A 25,132-nucleotide genomic window follows, 5' to 3' on the forward strand; every position below is an offset into this window, starting at 1 on the left:
CTCTTGTTGCTATTAACAAGACAACTTGCTGAGGGTACCAAAGGCAGCTCATGTATATAGGTGTGTCTTTGGGGTGTGTGAGGTGACCCGCAGGTTTTCTAATGGAGTTGTTAGTCTGCTCTGGTTTGGACCTTCCTTCTGTCTTCCCTCTTAGGTCGTTCTGGCTGTTACTGAAAGGCTTTGGTGTTTCTCCTCTCTTTCTGGAAAAATGCCTAATGTTTATGATTTTTTAGCCATCGAAGAACTATGAAGGGCGTACCGGGATTGTGCAGTTGTAGCATTATGGTCAAGTTGAATCTATGAGTATAGAATTGTAGAATCCCTAGATTGGAAAAGACCCTTGAGATCATCAGGTCCAACCATACCTGTCTACTACTAAACCATACCCCTAAGTATGCCCACTTCATGCCACGCAAGCAGAAAGTATATGTGCCCACGATTATCCTCTTGGCCTCTCAGCATCACCGAGCTCCAAATATTCCTCAATTCGATCAACGTTCAATGTCTGCTCTGAAAATGTGTTGGGCTTTTTTCAAACAACAAAAGAAATAACAAGTATTTCTGGGCCTGAAACGCCACTTTCTGTAACGTGGCTGCTGTCGAGTAATTTGTATAGTACTTGGGTTTATTTTCCCATCAATGCGTGAGGTGCTTGGTAGCACGAATACCCTTGTTTCCATGGGAGAACGTGCCTGGCAGAAGACCAACTGGGTTAAAGGTAGGCTTGTATTCGTTGCGGCTGACATTTGGAGTAGTGCTTCAAAGCATCGAGCTCTACTAGTTGTTTGTAAATTACAAAAATAAACTGATTAATGTTCTTTCCAGAACACACGAGACAGCAGTTACTGTCTGCTTTTTAAGTTTGGGAACGTACTTTTCTCTTTGAGAGTAGCTATGGAAAAATTCTTCTAGTATTGGCTTTCTGTGGTCATGCTCTACTCTGCAGTCTAGAGGGAATGTGTTATCTCAAGGAACCGAGGGGGTGGGAAATGTGTCCTGGGAAAGGACTATTCAGGGTAGGTAGCTCAATGTTCTTGTACAGGGATATCACTTTCCTATCAGTTCTGCTAAAACGTACAGAGTTGTGATTAACGAGACATTTTAACAAAGGTGTTGGTAAATCCATGCCAAGGTTTATGAGGATCTTCTGTTGTAGCATCAGGAAACACAGGCGTGGGGAGACAGAGGGAATTGCAAGGTCATATCTGTAGGCCAGTAAAGAATTATTCTGTTCATTACTATTCTCACAGTGGACATAGGAGGATAAACTGTGGGTAGGGCTGATTCAGACAGTCCTGAACGCTGTACAAATTTAGATGAAGATTCCACTTTGTAGTTGTCTGTCTCCTGTAAAAGGTTGAACTAAATGCCTGGACTCAAAGGCCTTTGGATCTTTGAGGAAGTCGAGGTCTGGCCTGGAACACTGAAGCTACTCTGCCTTTTGTCTGAACTTGCTACTGGCGTTGGCTGGGACGTGGAGTTCAACCAAGGACTTCTGCTGACAGAGAAGTTCTGGTGGTAGATTTTCCTTCTGATTATCCTGCTTGAAAATATTTGAGAATCTGACTGCATGTACATGGAACACTGAGCCTTTGTTTTCCCGGATGACAGCAGGATATGTTGTTTTCTTGGATGATAAGCAAGAGAACTTAGCAGCAATCTCTCCATGCAATTTTATGCCATTTCCTACTTATCAAGTTTGATTTATTATAACTGGGAATACTTGCTGTTCTTGAGTGATGGTACTCCTGGAGTAAGGTTCCTGTTTTTCTTGTCTGGCAGTCAAAGGTGTAGCATGTTTTTGTACAGCAGTATGAAGTCAAGAAGGCAGACACCAGGTCACATGTGGAATAAACCACAGAAATCATTGGATTGGATGCAAGGATAACTGAAACTTTTATGTTGGCAAAGCATGTATTAGAATCATAGAATGAATCATAGAATCATAGAATGGTTTGGGTTGGAAGGGACCTCAAAGCCCACCCAGTCCCACCCCTGCCATGGGCAGGGACACCTCCCACTGGCCCAGGCTGCTCCAAGCCCCATCCAACCTGGTGTGGAACCCCTCCAGGGATGGGGCAGCCACATCTTCTCTGGACAACCATTCTGATATCTGCTGACACAAGCAAGAGCCATGTCTTTCAAAGGAAAAAAAAATGTCTTTTTGCAGTTTAAAGAAAAGGTTTTGGTTTCTTCCACTCAGTAGTTCTTATCAGCTAATATCTGCTAATAATCAAACCCAGGTTTGCTCTTCTCCCTCCAGCAAGCTATCATTTTGAGTCAACAAATATACTGTTTTTCTAGCTGATAATAATCAAAGTGCAGTAAAGCCCTTCTAATGTGGTTAAGGCAGCAGCTGTTCCTTATTTTAATACCATTAGAGGTCCTAATCCATCCACAAGTTCTGATATCAGTTTTCTGACCCACGGAAAAGGCTTCTAAATGAAAGTCAGCCTTGATTCCCAATGCATAAAGACAGTGCATTTAAAGAAGCTACATTCCGACTTAATCCCATTCTAAACAGTAAATTTACCACGTCAGTTGCCAGTTATTTAAAGGAATTTTTCAAGTGTTTCATACAAAGCATTTATTAAGAGCACTGCACCAGAGTTTAATGTAATTAATAAATGAAATGATCTTTAATAGAGGTGGGAAAAAATGCGTGAAAAAGAATGTAGTCTTAGAAAATCAGGGATCCTGGAGAGTGACTTGAGGTAATACAGAGTGGAGAAGAGAGAGAATGGCAGCTTTGAGGCTGTGGGATTGGTAAAGGCAAATTCTGCAATAGTTTGGATCATCAGAGTTGAATCAAGGTGAAATGAATTATCAGTTATTTCTGTGCATTTAAAAACATGGTCCTAAATTGACGCTGCTTTGTGGTTGATGGAAGTTTCAGCACCGGCTGCAGTAGCGCAAGGATTTCTTTAGGGCTGTGTTCTCTGATCCAAGCCTTGGGCACAGATCTGCTGATAAACAATCATTTTGTCAGCTAACGAGTTTGTTCAACTTCTTGGTTTCCTCTGTAGTACAAAGGGTTTTAAAAAACTAATATATCTTGCATGTTTTTATTATCGTGCTTTAATGTAGTTATTTTAACTCTAGTTCTTTATCTCTAATTAGATTGCATTTTATGGACCCTTTACCCTGCTTAAATTCTTTGACTTTCATACTGGGCTTTGAAACTGAATACAGAGCAGAAGCATTGCAACTATGCGTGTAATGAGTATGTCTCAGAGGGATAAGAGAAACCTTTTCCATGTGGTAGATGCTAATGAGATGGACGTTAAGATGACGGTCGGATGGGAAAAAGAAATTGGAGTATCCCTGGCAAGAGAATAATGCAGGCATCTATTACACTGCAGCAGGTTGTTGCCTTTAATTAGCTTTGCAGTTAGTCTAAAAAGCGTAAAAAACATTGTAAGGCTGCTGCATGCCATCATTTGCAAAACTGGCATTTAGAGTTACTGGAAGAGGTATTGGGGAGAAATGCGGTAGTTTCATCCTGGTGTGTCTATCTTGCAAGGAAAGAACAAAACTGAAAACTTAAGAAGCAGCCTGCTCCGGTGGGAGGGGGTGGAACTGGATGGGCAGTGAGGTCCCTTCCATTCTATGATTCTGTGTTAAGACATTGAGGGGCTGGAGAACATCCAGAGAGGGGAACGGAGCTGGGGAAGGGGCTGGAGAACAGGGGTTATGAGGAGCAGCTGAGGGACCTGGGGCTGTTTATCCTGGAGAAAAGGAGGCTGAGGGGAGACCTCATCCCTGTCTGCAACTGCCTGAAAGGAGGTTGTAGTGAGGTGGGTGTTGGTCTCTTCTCCCAAGTGACAGATGATGGGACGAGAGGGAATGGCCTCAAGTTGCACCAGAGCAGGTTCAGATCGGACATCAAGAAACATTTCTTCATGGAAAGGGTTCCCAGGTTCTGTCAGAAGCTGCCCAGGGAGGTGGTGGAGTCCCCATCCCTGGAGGGGTTTAAAAGCTGGGTAGATGACCAGCTCAAGGATCTGGTTTAGCAGTGGGTAGGTGTGGTTGGACTCGATGATCTCAAAGGTGTTTTACAACCAAACGATTCTATGAAATGAGGTACCAGCCCCTCACGGGGTGGGAGTTGGCCCCTGATTTAAGGCTACAATAACAGACTGGGGTGCACCATGGGACTGACTTCTAAAAGCCATGATAAACTCAAGTCTGTTTTTATTCTTTATGACTCTTCTGAATGCTGCTTGTTTATCTATTTCTCAAGATATTTCTTGTTGAAAGCTGTGGTTTGTTTTTGTTGTTTTTTTTTTTTTCCTGTGTTTAGCAACTGGAGTCTGTAGTATCCCCGAAAATATAGTCAGTTCACTCAGGCTGAAATACCACCAGTGCTGCAGTGGTGGGAATGGGTATTCCACATGGCTGAGACTGTTACATCAATCCCCAGGGCTGTCTAAATCAGCTTTCTCCCACTTGGGAAACTAGAGTTCTTTTTTATTTCATTTTTTTTTTCATTTCCTGGGACAGGGCCACAAACAGACTGAGAGCGCTGGCACAGCACAGACCCTGCTCCAGAGAATGCCTCCTATGCCGTATCAAACGTATTTAATGTAGAATCATAGAGTCGTAGAATGATTTGGGTTGGAAGAGACCTCAAAGCCCATCCGGTTCCACCTCCTGCCATGCATTATTTAATAAAGCCTTCTAATTATTAGAAGGTCTTATTAGACCTTCTTATTAGACCTTCTAATAAGTATTTTCCAAATAAATAAGTTTATTCATTATTGATTGTCTTTAATCTGTCACCCTTACAGTTTTGAAACTGAAGTTTTTCCTACCCCCTGCTGATTTATGACCTACATAACAGAGGATGTGATGTGTCCTGTGTATGTATTTAGATTGAGAGACATCTTTGTGGAGGTAACTGCCACTTATGGAAGCGGAGTTCAGATTATCTATTCGAAACCCTCTTGCACTGCAGTGTTTCTGTTGATCTGAAATGTATCATCAGTTTGATGTTATGTAGAATCATGGAATCACAGAATGGTTTGGGTTGGAAGGGATCTCAAAGCCCATTCAGTCCCACCCCTGCCATGGGCAGGGACACCTCCCACTGGCCCAGGCTGCTCCAAGCCCCATCCAACCTGGCCTGGAACCCCTCCAGGGATGGGGCAGCCACAGCTTCCCTGGGCAACCTGGGCCAGGGCCTCCTCACCCTCAGCGTGAGGAATTTCTTCCTTATGTCTCATCTAAATCTTCCAATTTAAAGCCATTCCCTCTCATCCCATCACTCAATTCCCTTGGAAAAAGTCCCTCCCCAGCTTTCCTGGAGCCCCTTCAGGCACTGGAAGCTACTCTAAGGTCTCCCTGGAGACTCTTCTCCAGGCTGAACAACCCCAACTCTCAGCCTGTCCTCAGAGCAGAGGGGCTGCAGCCCTCGGACCATCTTTGTAGCCTCCTCTGGACCCTTAGTGACAGTGAAAACAGACAGTTTTGTCCAAACCGCGTTGTCAGCATTACATTTATTTACTCTAAGTCTAAAAATTAAATTCTTATCTGATACTTGTCAGAGTTTTAAACCAGAAAGAGATGGATGTGTGCCTTATCAGTACCTTTATTGAATACATTATGAAATAAGTTGAGATTTTTCTGACACTCCTATCTTCCATTCCTGGTACAATCCTGTATTTTTCCTGCCCGTTCTTTCTCTTTTGTTTTTGGTTTTGTTTTTTTTTTTTCCTGTTAGAAGCTCTTGCACAGATCTGCACTTTGAACGAGAATTATTCCAACATGGAAAAAAAAAAAGGATAGCCAAGAACTTTCTACTGGAATACCTGAAGGAGGGAGGAGTGGAGTCTGAATGCAAGCGTTAAGAGGCATTGGATTATCAAAATAATCTTCGTGAACTGAAAGTCCTGTGAGAACAGCGACTGCTTTAGGGATTTATGTCTTATGTACTGCAAATATGTGGTGCACAATTTCTGGATGGGTTGATCTCCTTGAAATATTTGCTGACTGTCTTGCTTTTCCTTCTACTTCTGCATTGGAAGTTCATGCCCTCCCAACTTTAGTTTGCTTTTGAAGGACTTTCAGCTATCCTTTATCCGCTTTTGTGTAGCATATGGGCTGCTATTAACCCCACACCTATAAAATATGGGTTGAATCAGTATTCCATGATACTGTTTTTTAGGAAAACTTTAGATTCTCATTAATTTAGATTAATTTAGATTCTCATTCTCTCTCTAATAATTCTCTTTTGTGTCTTTGAGCTTTCTGGTATAACTTGAATCACCATCTGTATGTAGGTTTTCTTTTCTTTTCCCGTGAGATCGTACCTTAGGTGTTTGTAGGCTGGGGTGAAGGAGGGTGTTTGAAACTTGGGTTCTTGCACAGATGCATCACGTCTGAAAACTGGGTAAGAAACCTCATATTGTGGAACTTCAGATGAAAATTGTGAAAGAGCCCTGTTATACTTTTTTCTGATCACGTATCAAGTCACTTTGATAGTGAAGATCGTCTAAGTGGGTATAAATTGTTTGTTTACACTGTATAAAGGAAAATCCAGGCTGGTAGAGAATCTCCCCCCTCCCCTTCTGGTGAAATAAAGGACATCAGAACGTGTGTACTGGGGTGGTATCAAGTGCCATGGGTGCCATCTGCTGACTCCTTCATGTACCACAGCTCTTCAGTTGTGGGAAGAAGGAAAGATGATGTATGTTAAGGAATGCAGTTTTAAATACTTTGCAACTTGAATGTTAAATATGAAATATATTTTTAAATCCTTGCTGGTTTTATGCAATATGAACAACAGTAACCAGAATCATAGGATGGTTTGGGCTGGAAGGGACCTCAGAGCCCATCCAGTTCCACCCCTGCGATGGGCAGGGACACCTCCCACTGGCCCAGGCTGCTCCAAGCCCCATCCAACCTGGCCTGGAACCCCTCCAGGGATGGGGCAGCCACCTGGGCCAGGGCGTCCCCACCCTCAGTGGGAAGAATTTCTTCCTAATGTCTAATCTTAATTTTCCCCCATCCTATTTAAATCCATTCCCCCTCATCTTGTCACTCCAGACCCTTGGAAACAGTCCCTCCCCAGCTTTCCTGGAGCCCCTGTCCATACTGGAAGCTGCTCTAAGGTCTCCTTGGAGCCTTTTCTTCTCCAGGTTGAACAACCCCAGCTCTCTCAGCCTGTCGTCAGAGCAGAGGTGCTCCAGCTCTCGGATCATCTTCTCTGTGTGTGTATTTATAGGCATGCACCTTGCACTTTCACATTTGTTCCAGATTTTATGGGTGTCCTGCTCTGTTAGCGAGCTCTTGATGAAAAAGTTTCACAGCTATACTGATAACAGTTAAAATGAACCTCGGGGTGTACGAGTTTCTAGACAAACACTTAAGGTTGGGATTCATATTTGAAGTTTATGGAGTTAACAATTTTTCAGTGCTTGGAAAAGATCTCGTTCTTCTAATATGAGATGGATGGTCAGTATTTGTAGCCAATTCCTTTTAAGCAGGTGGGACAATGCCTGGAAAAAAAGTTGTCTAGAATGAGGTGGAAGGGTTTATAACCTGGCCTCTGGGGAGTGATGGTGGAAATCAGTGCATGAAGACTTGGATTACACAAAAAGAAGCCTGAGGCACAGAAAGAAGCATTTGGGACAAATGCAAATCCTGTTCCTGGAGATTTAATTTTGCAGTCTTCCTGTACTTCTAAAAGGTCACTGATGGGTATGTTATTTACAACAAAAAAGGTCACCCCTCCACTCTTCTTGAAACTGGAAGCTTAAATGTCTTTTCCTTTCTTGCTCCAGGACTGTGGCTACACTGCTGTGTTTGCAGTAGCTTCAGGCTGCTGCTTACCTCATGTGCGCGGGGAAGCAGAAGGTTCTCTGCAGCCTCAGAAAAAGATCGCTTCCCTCACAAAAATAAGCTGCTCTCTGCTTCTCGACATTTGTTCTGTAAATGCGAGCTTTTATCGAACAATTTACAGTTGGAATCTCTCATTGGTCTAAATAGACTCGCCAGAAGATGGGGATAAGGACCTTCTGAAAGGCTTGGAAAGGAAGCATGGGAACTTTTTATTTATGCTTCTGTTTCTTGTGGTTCTTTAAATTCTCCCCTTGATTTATGCCAGTAATTCAAATAATGATGTTGTATTTGGGTATCATTCCATTTCCTCTCTCTACTACCCTCAAGATGAATTATAAAAGACCAAGCAAACAAGACTACGTAGGTAAAACAGTCTTCAAATATCTCCTTCTAGCTCTTGGCTCATTGTTTGTTTTTTTTTTAACCCTGTTGATGTTTGCCATCAACCTCTTGAGCTGTGGATTGTACAAGTACCATTCTTCATACCGGCTGACACAAGGACATTTGTACCTCTACCTACAAAAGAAATGATCCGAGGTAGAAACCTAGTGGAGATTCCTTAGTGGATAGCTTGGTATCCTCAATATGGAGAGGAAGCATAACTGAATGATTGCAGACCTGTTTGGGACTTGGGACCAGGTTTATCTTTCTGTGCTGACCAGGCTGCTTTATCTGCGTATCACAGGGCTCCAGTACTGTCCCACCTCCTGAAGCAGGGAAGTTAGGATAAATGTATTGTGAGAATTATTTAAGGTACTCGGCATGCCTTGCTGTTATAGGGAACACTTGACCATGTCTTTTTTTTTTTCTAATGAGAAGGAGGGGAAGGAACATAGTGATGCATTAAGATGATTAAAATCTGACCCACGATTATGCACATCTGTTGTCTTGTTTGGCAAAGTCCTACTGAAGTATGTAAGGTTACTTTGAAAGCAGGGTAATGCATAAGATGGGTAGAATTTCAGCCTGGCTTCGATGAATGGGATCAGCTAAAATATACAGTAGTAAATTATTTAAATAAATTTACAGTATGTTTTGAACAAAATGGGAAGATCGAGTACTTGTGCTGTTCCTAGCCCAGCCTTGGTAAGGAGGCTGTTTTTGTTAATAATAACGTGATAAAACACTCTAGTTTCATCTTTGTATCTTCTAATTTAAGAATATAGTGTTTGTGTCCTCTTCATTGGACACAATGCTTAGGAGGGTGGGGAGAAATCTTTTGTATTCTGATTGCAGAATCACAGAATGACCTGAGCTGGAAGGAACCCACAAGGCTCACCGGTCCAACTCCTGTCCCTGCACAGGACACCCCAACATTCATACCGTGGGGCTGCAGGCATTGGCCAAACGCTTCTGGAATATTGTCAGGCTGTGACTGCTTCCCGGGGAGCTGCTCCAGGGCTCCAACAGCTTCTGGGGGAAGAACCTTCTCCTAATGTCCATCCTAACCCTCCCCTGGCATCTTCCTGCCATCCCCTCGGGTCCTGTCTGTGGTCACCAGAGAGAAGAGCTCAGTGCCTGCTCCTCCTCCTCCCCTTGGGAGGAAGCAGTGACCTGCGATGAGCTCTCCCCTCAGCCTCCTCTTCTCCAGGGTGAACAGACTCAGTGACTTCAGCTGCTCCTTGTATGATTTGCCCTCTAGACCCTTCCCCACTTTTGTGGCCTCCTCTGAGAGTAGCTCTCCAGTAGCTTCAGATCCTTGATCTTTATGGGGCAGGGGAGATGTCCTCTAGATAAACACAGGAATACTTAGCAGAGCTAATTGGTAACTAGTGGATGCAGTCACTATTTGACGCATAAAGATAGTTAAGTAAATGAATGGACTGAAGGAAATGTTTCCTGAAATATTTGAATACATCAGTAGTTTTAAATGCATTGAATGTAAAGTATTTTTTCAAGCCTTGCCAACAGACTGTTCTCTCACCGATGACGTGATTATTGAATTTTACTTGTCTGTATCAGAAGATAGGAACTTCTTTGTGCTGCATGCTCATTTATAACTCTAGTGCTGCGTGACAGATGACTTCTGATGCAAAAAAAACCCCAGAGTTTGTGCCTGTAACTCTTTTTATTTAACAAATGAAGAGAATCATCTATGTTCACCTTCAAAATAGGTCCTTTCTGAGCTGACACACAGCATACGATGCTGTCAATTCTCTCAGCCTGTCCTCATAGCAGAGGTGCTCCAGCCCTTGGATCATCTCCGTGGCCTCCTCTGGACCTGTTTCAACAGTTCCATATCCTTCTTATGTTGGAGATTCCACAACTGGACACAACACTGCGGGTGAGATCTCGAAAGAGTGGAGTAGAGAAGGAGAGTCGCCTCCCTCACCCTGCTGGCCACGCAGCTTTTGATGCAGCCCAGGACATGGTTGGCCACCTGGGCTGTGAGCACACGTTGTCAGCGCACATCGAGCTTCTCAACAGTCAGCAAGGTTTTACCCTTTATTTTCCTATGTTTTACTATCAATTGCGTTTTCAGTAAGTTTACAATGTGTCTTGTCCAGAATGCTTAGGAAGACACCGAACAATACCTGCCTTGATGCTGATCCTTATTACGCGTTGCTAAATGTGTGTTGAGCACTTGATTATTAGCCCTTCAGCCTGTCAGTTCAGCCAGTTTTCAACCCATTTTAACAGTTTCTTCATGCAGACGGTGCTTTCTCGGCTTGCGAATGAGGTCCTTGGGTGAGGATTTGGATGTCAGTCTTAGTCAAAGCATTTTAAAGCGCTTATGAAACTGGTGATATTTGCATTATATTCAAACGCTAAGTATTAGCATCTTATTTGTTGTATGTGGGAGTTTGTTTTGGTTTTTTTTTCATGGCAGGGCTTGGCCTTCAGAAAAAGCTCGGTTTGCTTTCTGTGAGCTACTGAACCTCGAAACCTGAGCTGCTGGGTGCTCAGAGATTTCTTCTTTGAAGGCAACTGAGCCCTAGGAAAGCCAGGCTTCCAGAATGCAAAGTTGGACGGTAGAAAGGCTAAGAGAGGAAGAAACCTGCAGCGCAACACAGTTTTGGGAAGAGCTGGGAGCAGGACAAGCTGCAGGGATATTGGAATGAGACTTCCCAGGAGCCAAGGGGCAACATACTCGTTTTCCTACAGTGCAGGAAGCCACTTTATTGCTGGATGGAAAGCCACTTGAATGCTATCTGTTAGGACACAGTAGATGGATAAATTTACCTCCAGCTGTGCTTCATTTCTATTGTCTCACTTTGAGACTTCTGTTTCTTCAAAAGTTCAAATTCTAGTCTTCAGTCACAGTTAACTGCATCGTGTGCTGCGTCAGCAAGAGCAGGCTGGAGGGGTGATTTGTTATGTTGACTAGTTTGTCCTGTTTTGGGCTCTCCTAAACGAGAAAAAGATGTCAACAAGCTGGAGAGGGGCACCGAAAGAGCACATACCATGCGGAGAGGCTGTCTGTCGGGAAGATAGCGTGATTCATACAGGTGTACAAGGAAAGGGTGGAAGACAGCAAATGTGAGTTGTGATGTGGGAAATTCCAACTGGATATGAGGAAAAACGCTTTTCACAGTTGGTAATCGCTGAATCAAGCTGCTGAAGGAGGCTGAGAAACCGCCATCCTTTAAGATATTTTTGGAACTTGACTGAACAAGACCCTGAGCAATCTAGTTTAACTTTGATGCTCTCCCTGACTTGAGTAGGAGGTTACGCTAGATGACCTGCAGAGGTCCTTTCAACCTGAGGTTTTTCAACTGTCCTGTAAGGCCATACGTTTAGGCAACACTTTCTTGGTGTATGGAAAGTAACGTGGTTTTATGTACATGGGTAGTCTTCTACTCTTTGACTCCTGAAGATCGTTCAGCAAAGTCATTAATTTCTTTGTGCTGTGGTTCTCTTAGCATTGGCTTCGTAAAGCATTCCCATGTGAACACGGTGGCCAGACTGCTGAAGGGAACTGATTCACCGGCTATGTCCGATATCAGCCTTTTTGTTGTCTAATTGGCGCCTGTAGAACTCTCTCACGTATAAGCTGCCGTAGATGGAGCATGGTTGGTTGCAGGCCTTTTAAAATCAAGCTTTTATTTGGACTGCTTCCTGGCCCATCTCTGCATTGCTGCTATTACAGATCAGATCAGAACATCTCATTCTTTGCATTCCTTCCTTCCTGCGTGAACGAAGAGATGGAAAATGAGTAGCATCATTCCAGGGGCATGGAGTGATGGGACGAGGAGAAATGGCTTTGAATTGGAAGGGGGAAATTTAGATTAGATGCTACAAAGAAATTCTTCACTCCGAGGGTGGGGAGGCCCTGGCCCAGGTTGCCCAGGGAAGCTGTGGCTGCCCCATCCCTGGAGGGGTTCCAGGCCAGGTTGGATGGGGCTTGGAGCAGCCTGGTCCAGCGGGAGGTGTCCCTGCCCATGGCAGGGGTGGGACTGGAGAGGCTTTGAGGTCCCTTCCAACCCAAACCACTCTATGATTCTGACACCAGCCTAATCTTTTTTGCATTGTTGATAGCGTTTTGTTTTTTCCGTGATAGTGGCTAAGTACTGCCTGTGTTTTTACTCTCTGACAACCTCTGCTAAACAAAGCTGTCTCTGGCCTGAGATCTTGAAGGTATTTCTTGGCTGTGTCTGCATTAGCAGGATAGAAAAGCAGAGGCGTAGAGGAAAGTAGTTGTTTGTGTTATCTGTGGGGATGTGGTATTTAAGACTATTTTTTAATCTTGTTCAAGTCCTCTAGACTGAGCATGCTTCTGAAATTTATAGAATCATAGAATCACTTGTTTGGAAAAGAACTTTGAGATCATTGAGTCCAACCACACCTGCCCACTACTAAACCAGATCCCTGAGCACCTCATCTCCCTGCCTTTTAATCACCTCCAGGGATGGGGACTCCACCACCTCCCTGGGCAGCCTCTGGCAGGGCCTGAGAAACCTTTCCATGAAGACATTTTTCCTGATGTCCAGTCTGAAACTGCCCTGGTGCAACTTGAGGTCATTTCCTCTTGTCCCATCGCCTGTCATTTGGGAGAATGGGACCAGCACCCACCTCGCTACAACCTCCTTTCAGGCAATTGTAGACAGTGATGTGGTCTCCCCTCTGACACCTTTCTCCAGGCTAAACAACTCCAGGTCCCTCAGCCACTTATCATAACTCTTGTTCTCCAGCCCCTTCACTACCTTTTGCACTCCAGGTCTCCAAACCTGCCTTCCATCTCAGCTGTTCCCGGATCCTTATTTGTCTTTCTTTTCTTATATAAGAAGTCACAAATTGAGACTCTTCTTCTGAAACATTCCTATCGAAGCTCTGTGTGCAGTAGAATGTTCTCGGTAGGTTTGGCAGTGTTGGTGTGCTGGTATCAGGCTTCTGGTTCCTGTTTGCCTGGGCTTAAATTAATCACTTAATTTAAGGTGACCGATTGCTTGTGCCAATTTAACAGTCATTAAAGTAATTTTATTGCACTAATTTGGGCACTGCTTTGACTGGCACTTCTTGAAGTTTTTACATAAATTAAAATCAGGCTCTGTGAAAGTAAAATAATTTCCAGTGTGGTCTTAGCTTTGGTTATTAATGAGCTCCTGTTAGACTTGGTTTTGGTGCCGTGTTCTCTGTTTACTGATGAGACATAACCCATTGTTGCTCTGTGCTCCGTTGTCTCTGTTGGTAGGAGCCCTCTTTAAGTTGCCCTGGATCATTCCTTTTTTTTTACCTGGCTTCAGCCATCAGCGTAAAACCTGGAGTTGATTCAGCTTCTCCGTTCTTATCTGGCTCCTTAAATCCAGCTGGCCTGTTTGAATGGACACTTACGTGTCCTTTGCTGACGAGGTAAAAACTTGAATGACTGAAACCAAACTACTGTTCATTTTCTGACGTCTTTTTTGTTCTTTTATTCTGCGTATGCCGCAATACCTTGTCACCTGGAATCAGAGCAAGACCCAGACCATCCATCTAATTTTATCTGTGCTCAGCAAACTTCAGTGTTAAGAACTGCTTTTTCCTCCTGCTTCCATGGCTGAAGGAATGTATTGGCCACAATAATCTCTTAGCTGAGCTGGCCATGTGCTTGGATTTCATTACTCCCACACATTCTCTCATGCTATTTCATTATTCAACGTTGCTGTTAAGCGTCTTCCTTATGAGTCATCATGACCACGATTCTGATGTATCTGATGATGCAAAACGATATGAAATAGGAGTGTGCTCAGGCTTCTTTTTCTCTCTCCAACTCCAACACTCTTGCGTATTCACACCGCTATTTTACATTTCCATTTCAAATTCATTACCTTCTTTGCTTTGCATTTCTTCCCTCCCATACTTAATTTAAACATCTTTTAAAATCCCTTTTGCCTTTTTCTTTCCCGCAGCGATGCAAATCATGCTGTCCTGTTAGTGTTCGCACAGGCATCTTGGAGCTTGTCGTTAAATGACAAGGGTGCATTTGTTTGCTCTGCCATCATCTTTTATCTGTCTCTTCTTTAAACTCTGCTCGGTATTGAACTGAAGTGACACGACACTTTGTCTCCCTTTACCTGAAAGTATTCTGCTGTTGAAACTTAGGATTGTGTTGGCTTTTGCCAAATGCTTGTTATGTTACTTCACCTGTGCTGCTGCTCTGTGGTAAACTTGTAGTCACAATCTTGATATTCCTGTGCTTTGAAGACACCTCTGCTCTGAGGAGAGGCTGAGAGAGGTGGGGTTGTTCAGCCTGGAGAAGAGAAGGCTCCAGGGAGAACTTAGAGGAGCTTCCAGAACCTGAAGGGACTCCAGGAAAGCTGGGGAGGGAGTTTTTACAAGGGCCTGGAGTGATAGGATAAGGGGCAATGGCTTTAAATTGGAAGATGGAAGGTTTAGATTAGACATTAGGAAGGAATTCTTCTCGCTGAGGGTGGGGAGGCCCTGGCCCAGGTTGCCCAGGGAAGCTGTGGCTGCCCCATCCCTGGAGGGGTTCCAGGCCAGGTTGGATGGGGTTTGGAGCAGCCTGGGCCAGTGGGAGGGGTCCCTGCCCATGGCAGGGGTGGGACTGGATGGGCTTTGAGATCTCTTCCAGCCTAAACTGTTCTATGATTCTATGACCTTTAAAGGTCTCTTCCAATCTTTTTGTGATTCCGTGGTATTTAGTAGCTTTTGAACATTTATTTTACAGTTTTGTAGCTTGGCCCACATATAAGCAGATGTTACTGTCCAGCCTTTTGTGTCTGTCATCCACCTTCTTGTTTGTATCTTTACAGAAACGAGGTGGCGAGCTGGACTGTCTTTATGGATGTCAGAATGTGTATCTTTATGAATGAACATCTGTTAGTCCGTGTTGGTTTATGTTGATGGGGGGATCAGTGTAAGACTCAGTGACTGTACCTTGGTCCTGTTTCATGGCCACTGTGCTTCCAGGCTCATAGCCAGATGAAAAGATGGGACTTCAAGGGATGTAGGCTAATGGGACTGTCACTTTTGGTGGTTAGCAAGATCATAGAGTCTTAGAATAGTTTGGTTTGGAAGGGACCTCAAAGCCTCTCCAGTCCCACCCCCTGCCATGGGCAGGGACACCTCCCAGTGGCCCAGGCTGCTCCAAGCCCCATCCAACCTGGCCTGGAACCCCTCCAGGGATGGGGCAGCCACAGCTTCCCTGGGCAACCTGGGCCAGGGCCTCCCCGCCCTCAGCGTGAAGAATTTCTTCTTATGTCCAGTCTGAATCTGCCCCTCTCCAGTTTATACCCACTGCTCTTTCAGTCTCTTATTTGCCAGTTTTTTGTACTGTGGTCATCACTACAGTGAATGTGGTGCATTGGAAACTTCAATGGTCACCTCTTCGTACAGCCTAACATGGGGCAGACGTCTGCCGTGCACTAGTCTGGAGCTTGATAGAGGAGTTGTTTTGCTTGGGAATTTGTTCTTCATAAAATACCTTTACTGTTTATGGTCTGGTACAGGTTCCTTCAGAAATGTCACTGCATTCTTCAGTGTAAGTCAAATATTCTTTAAGTAGCAGCGAGACATTAGAATAATATTTTAAGACGCTAAAAGAACATTGATGGAACAGGAAATATAAAACTCTCTTGGTTGCTCTGTCCAAAAGATAAGAAATTATTTTTTGTTCAAGTTCTAACTCGGTTATCTTCAAGGAATGTTTTTTTGGGTTTTGGCTGCCTTCAGCTACTTCCTTGTGTCATAGAAACATAAACATGCTTGAGATATACGCTTGGTAATTTAGAGTGGGGAATAAATCTGTATTATCCTTTCCATGAGAAGTAGTTGCTATCGCTTGATATCTGGTGTTACAATACTTTTAGGCAGTCTTTTAAGAGCTGATTTAAAGAGTTTTGACCTTCCTCTGTCGTGCACATTTTGGAACATGAATCTCCTCTTGTTCAAGTAGGAGGAAATTATTATTATTCATCATTATTATTACTATTATTTCATTAAAGCTGTAGTTTTAGTTTCCATGCTGCAAGTCTTTTTCCTCTCATTTACCTTTCCCTGGAGGTGGGGGAAAGGGAATTGGGAGCCCAACTGCTCGGTTTTAGCTGCTGCAATTGGCCAGGCTGGCACTAAACTGTGACGGTCAGTTAAATGAGAACAGTGCAAATAAGCTATGAAGAGAGAGAATGCCAGCACTCAAGCACCCAATAATAGTAATAATTATTAAAAGTTAATCCAGCAGCGTCAATTTTTGTATCGCACACAGGATCCCAGCTTAGGAGGGAAAAATAGTCTCACTAAAAAACCCCTCTCCTCTCCACCCTTTAATGTCAGGCGCTCTGTACCAACGTGTATCATAAAATATGAATTTAAGATTTCATTAGTTTGGAGACCACTATTTGTTCTGCAGCCTTCCTTAGTAAAGGATTTTCTTTCCTTGCAGCACAAAGCAAGTAGGGTTTAACTGCAGAAAGGTGGTTGTTTCCTCATTGGTGAGAAAACAAAAAGTACAAGCATTGATTTGTAATTTGATGTGCAACTTTAAAGTAGTATCTAGAAGCTTTAGTCATAAGCTGAGCTTTTACAGTCAGAACTTACTCGCCTTAACTTAAGTAACTGGACAAGCAAAATTGTACTTCAGTTCACTTTAGATCACAGAATCACAGAATCACAAGGTTGGAAAGGACCCATTGGATCATCGAGTCCAACCATTCCTAACACTTCCTAAACCATGTCCCTAAGCACTTCATCCACCCGTTCCTTAAACACCTCCAGGGAAGGCGACTCGACCACCTCCCTGGACAGCCTGTTCCAGTAGATATGACCATTCGTATTACAGTTTCCTCAGGCCACCGAGATAAAGAGGCTCGAATATCACAACACGTAGCAAGAGGCATCTTAAGAGTACCACTTACTTTCAAAGGAGTATTTGGAACTACTTTTTATTCCATGGCAACGGTTTCATCAACTTTGAATTGTAGAATAATAGAATCACTTGGTTGGAAAAGACCTTTGAGATCATCGAGTCCAACTGTACCCATTAAACCAGATCCCTGAGCACCTCATCTGCCCGGCTTTTAAACCCCTCCAGGGATGAGGACTCCACCACCTCCCTGGACAGCCTCTGACAGGACCGCAGAACCCTTTCAATGAAGACATTTTTCCTGATGTCCAATCTGAACCTGCCCTGGTGCAACTTGAGGCCATTTCTTCTCATCCTATGGCCTGTCACTTGGGAGAAGAGACCAACACCCACCTCGCTACCACCTCCTTTCAGGCAGTGATGAGGTCTCCCCTCATCCTCCTTTTCTGCAGGATAAACAGCCTCAGGTCCCTCAGCTGCCCCTCATAACCCTTGTGCTCCAGACCCTTCCCCAGCTGGAAAGAGTTAGAATTTTTATGTGGAAATGTTCTAGTAGAGAATGTTTTGGTTTGTGTAACAGCGCACACTTGGGTTCATTGTTGGCAGTTCCATGTTTCCCGAGGAAGCTGATTGTTTTGATACAGATAAGTTGCTTTGAAATAAGATCTATTTGCCATCACTCACTTGTGTTTTTAATGTGTCTGCTATTTAATTGCTGTCAATTTATTATTGACAATGCATGGTAATGCCCTTTTATTAGAGTGAGCCAGTGTATACGAGGTTAGATGATTTAGAACTGTATTAGATACACATCTGCTGAAACCACTGTCCTGGTACTTCATGAATGAGGTGACTGGATGGGAACCAGCTCTGGTTTATTGCTTTTTAATTCCATTTTTATTAATATCTGTTTAGAGCTGTATCACACTTGATAGAAACTACTTGAATTACTGAGTAAACTGAGAGTGTGAAACAGCAGGGTGGAAGGCTATTTCTCAAGTTCTCCTTGGGCAAATAAGTCTGGTTTTTAGGGAGAGGAAAAAGAGGAAACTATAATAAATCTTGAATCTTAATGTAAGATACAGGCTTTAAAATGAGCCATCATGGTCTCTTTCTTCTGTTTGTGAAATCGTGAAATCAGCCTTTGGGGAGGGACTTGGATAAAGCCATTTTATAAATACATTAATTCACTAATATTTTAGAATTATTTGGATTTCTTTCTTTTGTTTCTGATCATCAGCTCCAGGGGTAAAACCACTGCTTCCTTACATTTCAGATGTCACTTGGGAGCCACTGGAGAACATTTAGAGGTGACTTTTGGGCCCTGTATTATTTAATCTCTCTTAAAATAAATACAGAAATAATAGCAGCGAATTTATTGGAATGGAAAACCAATGAAGGTCTGTAATAAAGGCACGGATGGGTATATGTATGTGGCAAATTTGAGGTATCATCACTTATTTTTTGCCTGCAGTTGGATCAGGGCATTAACAGGAAAAGAGCTACCTGGTTTTGAGCGTTGCGACGAAATACATACCCACGCTATAATATTGTGATAAAACAGCAAAAATAAGGAATCTGTTTTTCATTGCTTCATTATTTGCTGTCTGACTGTTTGCTCTTTGGCAGTTGACTCTTTTTTTTTTCCCCTTCGAGCTGGACTGCTTTTGCTGGCTTGGCAGAAGCGCCGTTTTCTCTCGGCACAGCCATTAAATCTCTCACCTGCGTGCCCCGCGTGGAGCTGCAGCGCCGAGATAAGGTCGGTCTCTCTCACAGCAGTGAGCATTGGTATTCCAGGCTCTTCTTTCAAGGGCATTTTGCTGTGATGAAGCGTCTCAAATGACAAGGGAAAACTTACAGGCATGTTAAATACCTTCGCTAGGCTGAGACAAGGAAAGGTAAATAGAAATGATTTAAAAATACATTTTGAAGCTGTTAACAGAGCTCGTGGATAACTAGAAATCATGTTTGTAGGCAGGGATATTATAGGCCTATCCCAGCCAGCATTATCCATTAAATTATGTCTAATAAGGAGAATGCCTGTCCTGCCCAGCTCACACTTAAAATCCAAATAAATCACAAGGGCTCTGAGCCCTTCGGAGTGTGTGTTCCCATGGGTTTTGTCCAAGGTCACGTAGGTGCTTCTCTCAGAACGGAATCCCTCTCTTCAGCATCTCACTCCTGTGCCTGGAGGCACTTCCATCTTCCCAGTGTGAGCTGAGAAGGTGCCTGAGATGTGGGAGTTTCTTGCAGCTCTCGCAGCGAGGCACCCTGAGTGTGTGTCAGACTCTTATGGAATCCACACGTGGCCTGGTTTTAATTCTGTTTCCCAGTACGGCAAGAGTAAATACGTGTAAACGCTTCACCCGCTTTGCGGTCTTTGCTCGTTCTATCATTTTTATAAAGTTAAAGATAAAGAAATCCTATCAATTAGAGATTTGCCTGGGCAATCTGTTTTACACTTGCTCGTTAACACTGCCATACATCTACACAGCAGGTAAATAACACCATTCCTATCTCGTTGTTGAAGAAACTGAGGCATAGTGGTAACGTCCTATAGGATTCAGTTCTGATAACTCCTCCATTCCCAGTTCTTGGTCCAGATTCTCACTGGCTGATGAGAAGCTCAACGTGAGCCAGCAGCGTGCTCTCACAGCCCAGAAACCACCCGTGTCCTGGGCTGCATCCAAAGGAGCGCGGCCAGCAGGACGAGGGAGGGGATTCTGCCCCTCTGTTCCTCTCTGGTGAGACCCACCTTGAATCCTGCGTCCAGTTCTGAAATCCCCAGCATAAGAAGGAGATGGATCTGTTGGAATGGGTCCAGAGGAGGCCACGAAGATGATCCGAGGGCTGGAGCACCTCTGCTCTGAGGACAGGCTGAGAGAGTTGGGGTTGTTCAGCCTGGAGAAGAGAAGGCTCTGGGGAGACCTTGAGCAGCTTCCAGTGCTGAAAGGGGCTATAGGAAAGTTGGGGAGCGGCTTTTTCCAAGGGCCTGGAGTGATAGGAAGATGGGGAATGGCTTTAAATTGGAAGGGGGAAGATTTAGATTGGATATTAGGAAGAAATTTTTCACACTGGGGGTGGTGAGGCCCAGGTTGCCCAGGGAAGCTGTGGCTGCCCCATCCCTGGAGGTGTTCCAGGTCAGGTTGGATGGGGCTTTGGAGCCCCTGATCCGGTGGGAGGTGTCCCTGCCCATGGCAGGAGATAGAACTGGATGGGCTTTAAAGTCCCTTCCAATCCAAACCGTTGATTCCCTTTGTCCGTTGTCTTACTGGTGTGTTCCTGTGGCTGTTATGTCCAACCTTTTGGATCTAACCTACTTTAGCATGAGTCAATGCTTGCTGTCATAAGAAAAAAAATCATTATGCATGTTCTTTTTTCTTCTCTGGCTGAGCTGAGCCCTACTGAGTCTTCAGTATTCCACTTCTGTTTGTTGTCATTGTGAAAGACCTCTTTGAAGGAGCTAACTTTGCTCCCGATGAATGTTTCTGGTTGGCCTTTCTTATCTTCTGCTGCAGATAGAGAAACTGGAAGAATGGTCTTTTTTCTGGGCTTTATTTCAGAGCGCCCTCTTCTGTTACTAAATTTTATGAGGTTTTAAAATTACTTATCTTGTGTAATTCTGGTGAAAAACAGGATTATATTTGTATGTTCGTAGCCACAGAGTGGAAGGGAGTTTGGTTTAAATATTTGCGTAGTAGGCTGAATGCGATTGATAAAGATGCACAGCATTAAAACCATTTCAATCAGACATAAACTGAATCTATTTACAGTGCTCCCTCGTAGCATCAAAGGGTCATTGATGTAGGGTTTCTTTTTATTTCTCTGGACTTGTACGCCTTAAACAATATGGTTTGCATCTGCAAGTGGAGCTGCTACAGAAATAATCCCTTTATTGCCAGTAGTAATGAACACAAGCTTCATCCAGTGATCAGAAAAGGTCACGCTTGCTTCTGAATGTAGCTGGTATTTTTGATTGCAATGTGTCTGATGTCTCCGTGAGGTCCAGATACAGCGACTTTCCCGAAGGCTAAGTCAGCAGTAGTGTTTTTGCAGAACGGGGGGGTCAGGATTTGGCATAAATTATTTTATTGATTTGACAGGTGAGTTTGAAAAGTCTTTAACCTGTGGCACTATTTAAATGAGCCAGCGGTGCCCTGGCAGCCAAGAGGGCCAACCATGTCCTGGGGGGCATGCGCTATGGCACTGCCACCCAGTCGAGGGAGGGCATTGTCCCACTCTTCTCCACACTGGTGCGGCCCCACCTCGAGTGCTGGGTGCAGTTCTGGGCACCGCAGTATTGGAAGAATCTAGAGCTACTGGAGAGTGTCCAGAGGAAGCCACAAAGGTGGGGAAAGGTCTAGAGAAGAACAACATGTATGAGGAGCGACTGAAATCACTTGGTTTGTTCAGCCTGGAGAAGAGGAGTCTGAGGGGAGTTCTGTCATCACAGTTCTCTGCTTCCTCACAATCGGAGGAGGAGGAGCAGGTGTTGAGATCTTCTCTCTGGTGACCAAGGGCAGGACCTGAGGAATGGCAGGAAGATGCCAGGGTAGGGTCAGGTCGCACGTTAGGAGAAGGTTCTTCCCCCAGAGGGTGGTGGAGCCCTGGAACAGCTCCCAGGGAAGCCATCATGGCACCAAGCCTGACGATATTCCAGAAGGATTTGGGCATCGCCCTCAGCCCCACGGTGTGAGTGTTGGAGTGTCCTGTGCAGGGACAGGAGTTGGACTGGATGAGCCTTGTGGGTCCCTTCCCACTCAGGTCATTCTGTGATTCTGTGATATGTATGAAGCAGAGGCATTGCTGTGACTGTAGGAACACTGCCGAAAACCAAAAACTATGCACAAGAGTAAAGGCTGTAGACTAGGACAGCATTATCCCAGCACTCAACAAATCCAGAATGCAGGTTTGTCCCAGGCTGGAACAACAGAACTGACTTTCCTTCTCGCTTTAGAAATGTTTTGTCTTCTTGAAGGGGACTGCTGCTTCAAGTAAAAGACCAACATGGTCATCAAATGTTAATCACCAGAGATTCTAGTGATGCTACGGGATTACTTTGGCTCTTGTGAAGGAACAGTACCACCCAGAGTTACATTTAATCAATATTATGAGTTCCAGAACCTTTTCGATGGCTATGCACATACAAATTCGGTTTGTCCTTTCCCAGCCTGGATATTCAAGTGGGTCTTGATTGCTCTTAACTTCAGTGTCCTGAAATATTCACACATAGTGAATGGTGCCCATTTAATTTCGTGCGCAGCTGTTACTGTGGACAAACCCTGAAACGAATTGAGAACCTTCTGAATGACCCTTCAAAACTCTTGTGTTTTCCATTCTTAGAATTAGCAGTTGTGGTCTTAAACCCAGTGTAAAATCGGTGGGAAACGGCAATGGATTTACATACTTGTGGATGCATTTATATTAGTTCAAGTCATTTTCTTCTGAAAGGGTCTTCCACTTCCTCCACTTTCGGCTTACATCACAGAGTAGTCTTTATGTCTTTAAAGTCCCTTCCAACCCAAACCGTTCTATGATTCTGTGTATGCGTGATGCTCAAATCCTCTGGCTTAACACCCACCAGCGAGAGAGCGGCTTTCCTGCTCACATATCAGTACGAAAGCTGTGATGAGTAGCAGTCGGTGATCTGGAGAACCTCCTGAAAGAGTAGGTTCTTTGAGCATGCTGAACTACATATGTGTCTAAATCAGTTTGTGTTGATTAGATATGATACTTTATTAAATATGGCTTTATTTTTTCTTGGTAATTTGGTGAATTGAATTTAGCACAAACGTCTAATTCAGAGGTAAGAATTTTTTTTTAAAGAAATTGAAAGAATTTTTCTTTAAATTTGATTGCAAAACAAGTCTCCTGGTCTGGAGAAAGCAGTCAATATTAATCAATTTTAAATTGTCCATAATAAATTTTATTAACATTATCGAGACTATAAGGAATTGTAGAGTGCCCTGAAAAAGCTCTCAAGTATTGCCTTGATTTCAAAGGAGAAGTGAGTGGAAACAAACAGAACATGACGTATATTGAAAGACGTAAGTTGAAGTACTCAGACGCTCTGTAGAGTTCTTCTGTTAGGTAATCTTTGGTTTTGAGAAGCAAAAACTACTAGGTTGTCCCTCTGAAGAGCTCACTAAAATACTGTAGTGAACTAGAGTGGTTTTAAAGGGGAAAGAATAGATTGTGCTTAGGAATAGGCAAGAAGAAACAAGAAATGAAAGTGATTGTGATCTGAGTAAGGTTTTCTTACTCAGGTGGAGTGGGGAAATTGCAATGATTCTGGTTTGAAAGGTGATGGATTGTAGAAGTGCAAGAATAATTGTGCAGTGGAACGGGTCAGTTTGCACACTGTGTCCCAGGTTCCGTGACTTGAGGGAGATGGGCTGTTGAGATGGACGGGTGGCAGCTTTAAAAATGAAAAAGGAATCTGTTCTTATGAACTACCCAGCGTAGCTCTGTATTGAAGATCTTTTTTTTTGCCATCACTGCTATGAAACCACATGCAGGCCGGGCATCGCTTTCACTTCAGAAACGTTTCTAGACCTTAGGGACCAGCATCGGCTGATTCTCAGCCTTTTCCTTTTTCAAATCTCTTTCATTAGGCTCAGCTGTACATGACTCGTCTTTGCTTTCAGTGATTCCCTCTAGCTCTTTCATAACCACTTCTATCTTCTCAGTTTGCTGATGATAGGTTTTTCCGTTGGTGCCTACTTGGAACTTCAGTCAGGTAGCTTTATGACTTTTTTTCTGTTATCACATAGAATGGTTTCGGTTGGATGAGATCTTAAATATCAGCTGATAGTGTAGAAAAATTGAGCTGTAGGAAGTGATTGTGCCGCTGGACTTGGCACTGGTGAGGCTGCACCTTGAATCCTGGGTTCAGTTTTGGGCCCCTCACTCCGAGAAGGACTTTGAGGGGCTGGAGCATGTCCAGAGAATGGAACGGAACTGGGGAAGGTGCTGGAGAACAGGGGTTATGAGGAGCGTCTGAGGGACCTGTAGTTGTTTAGCCTGGAGAAAAGGAGGCTGAGGGGAGACCTCGTCCCTGTCTGCAACTACCTGAGAGGAGGTTGTAGCGAGGTGGGTGTTGGTCTCTTCTCCCAAGTGACAGTGATGGGATGAGAGGAAATGGCCTTAAAACTGTACCAGGGCAGGTTCAGATTGGACATCAGGAAAAATGTCTTCACGGAAAGGGTTCTCAGGTGGTAGAGTCCCCATCCCTTGGAGATGCTTAAAAGCTGAGTAGTTGAGGTGCTCAGGGATCTGGTTTAGTAGTGGGCAAGTACAGTTGGACTTGATGATCTCAAAGGTCTTTTCCAACCAAGTGATTCTATGATTCTATGCTTCTTTGGTCAATGGTTAGATATTTTAATTCTGCCTATTAATCTGATTTACCCATAAATATCATTTCTAGGCCTGCAACAATTAAAAGTAATTTATGGATCACGAGAATGAAACATTAGAGGAAAAATAATGATGTAAGTGTGGGATAAAGAGCAACTTTAGAAGTCCCAAACTTGTATTTTAATTGTATCATGGAAAAATAAACTTGCAAAGCATTTGCAGACAACTGAGTCGGCAGGTGTAAAACATCCTCACTTGACTTAAATCTGTTTCTTTCAGTTGGATCCAGTTACGTTTGTGCAGGGCTGCCCGAAGGACAGGCGGTATAATGATTGCCTAGTGCAAAGTCCTTGTTTCAAGGGAAATGTCCATGTTGCACTCTTTGAAGGGGGATTGACTTCCCGATCCCGCACAGCCGTCCCTCTGATCTTCCTGAAGATGAGTCATAGTGCAACTTGTATATCTGAGTGCTGGGGTTGAATTTGCAGTGTGTTGATCACTCCTGATGACAGGACTTGATGTTCTCTAATCTCATGTGTGGGGTTACAGAGCGCCCTTTATTAAAAAAGACTTAGAGGTATTAAAATCAGAATGCGGAGGTGCTCGGCGTGTGTTTTGTTTCTCATCGGTGCTCTGCTGTAGATTTTAAGGTATAATAAAGTAATGAATGTTACCCTGAGCTCGGTGGCTTTA

At 43.8% G+C, this 25,132-nt stretch overlaps 1 protein-coding gene across 1 annotated transcript in view; it reads left to right on the forward strand.

Annotated features, from left to right (window-relative positions):
* RCAN2 (regulator of calcineurin 2) overlaps positions 1–25,132 on the forward strand; it is a 79,687-nt gene that overhangs the window by 15,796 nt on the left and 38,759 nt on the right. The window lies entirely within an intron of this gene.

This window comes from Cuculus canorus, chromosome 3, assembly GCF_017976375.1.
Source record: "Cuculus canorus isolate bCucCan1 chromosome 3, bCucCan1.pri, whole genome shotgun sequence".
Lineage (NCBI taxonomy): Eukaryota > Metazoa > Chordata > Aves > Cuculiformes > Cuculidae > Cuculus > Cuculus canorus.